Source organism: Apium graveolens, chromosome 7 (assembly GCF_009905375.1).
Source record: "Apium graveolens cultivar Ventura chromosome 7, ASM990537v1, whole genome shotgun sequence".
Classification (NCBI taxonomy): domain Eukaryota; kingdom Viridiplantae; phylum Streptophyta; class Magnoliopsida; order Apiales; family Apiaceae; genus Apium; species Apium graveolens.
The window spans coordinates 117,023,531-117,024,816 of record NC_133653.1 but is presented as its reverse complement, the minus strand read 5'-3'; positions in this window follow the sequence as shown (position 1 = coordinate 117,024,816).

Here is a 1,286-nt window from a genome sequence, read left to right as displayed (position 1 = left end):
GTACCTTGAAACTTTGGGTTTCCCGATTGGTCCGGAAACTGGTATTTACCTAATCATGAATTCTTTGAATAACAAATTCACTCAGTTTGTTGTGAACTACAATATGAATGAATTTGACAAAACACATACTGAATTGTTGCATATGTTGAGAACATATGAGACCGACATGAAGACAGCTGAACCTGCTCCCATACTGATGGTGGGAAATAAAGGTAAGGCCAAAGGGAAGGGCAAGTGGAAGGGTAAGAAGAAGATTGGGTCTGATTCTACACCCAAGCCAAAGTCAGGTCCCAAACAGGCTTTAAAGCCTAAAGGTGTGTGGCCAAGGGTGAATGTCACTACTGTAAGAAAGCTGGTCACTGGAAGAGAAACTGTCCAATTTACTTGGAGGATCTGAAGAAAATGAAAGCAGTTCAGATTTCTGGATCAGGTATTTATGTTATAGAAGTCAATTTGTCTATTTCTACATCTTGGGTATTGGATACTGGATGTGCTTCTCATATTTGTATAAATGTGCAAGGCTTGTAGAGAAGTAGGACTTTGGCTAAGGGAGAAGTGGACCTAAGAGTAGGCAATGGAACAAAAGTTGTTGCTTTAGCTGTAGGGACTTATTATTTATCTATGCCCTCTGGGCTTGTTTTAGAACTAGAAGACTATTTTTACGTGCCTGCGATTCGCAGAAACATTATTTATGTTTCTTGTTTGGACAAGAAAGGTTTTGCGTTTAAAATAAAGAATAACAGTTGCTCTTTTGCTTTGAATAATTTAACCTATGGTATTGCGCATTTTTTAATGGTTTATATATTCTTGATTTAGATAATCATGTCTGTAATATAGAAAATAAACGACTTCAAATGAATGACTCAAATCAAACATACCTCTGGCATTGTCGTCTAGGCCACATAAATGAGAAACGCATATCCAAATTACATAAGGATGGATACTTGGATAAGTTTGATTTTGAATCATACCAAGAATGCGAATCTTGTTTGCTTGGTAAGATGACTAAAGCCCCTTTCACTGGTAAGGGTCAAAGGGCCACTAAACATCTTGAGCTAATACATAGTGATGTATGTGGCCCAATGCGTGTGATGGCTAGAGGAGGCTACTACTACTTCATAACATTTACTGATGATTTCAGTAGATATGGATATGTATATCTTATGAAGACCAAATCCGATTCTTTTGAAAATTTTAAAGAATACAAGGTTGAAGTAGAGAAGCAAATTGGCGGAGATGTAAGTATTAAGATCTTACGATCCGATCGTGGGGGTGAATACTTAAGC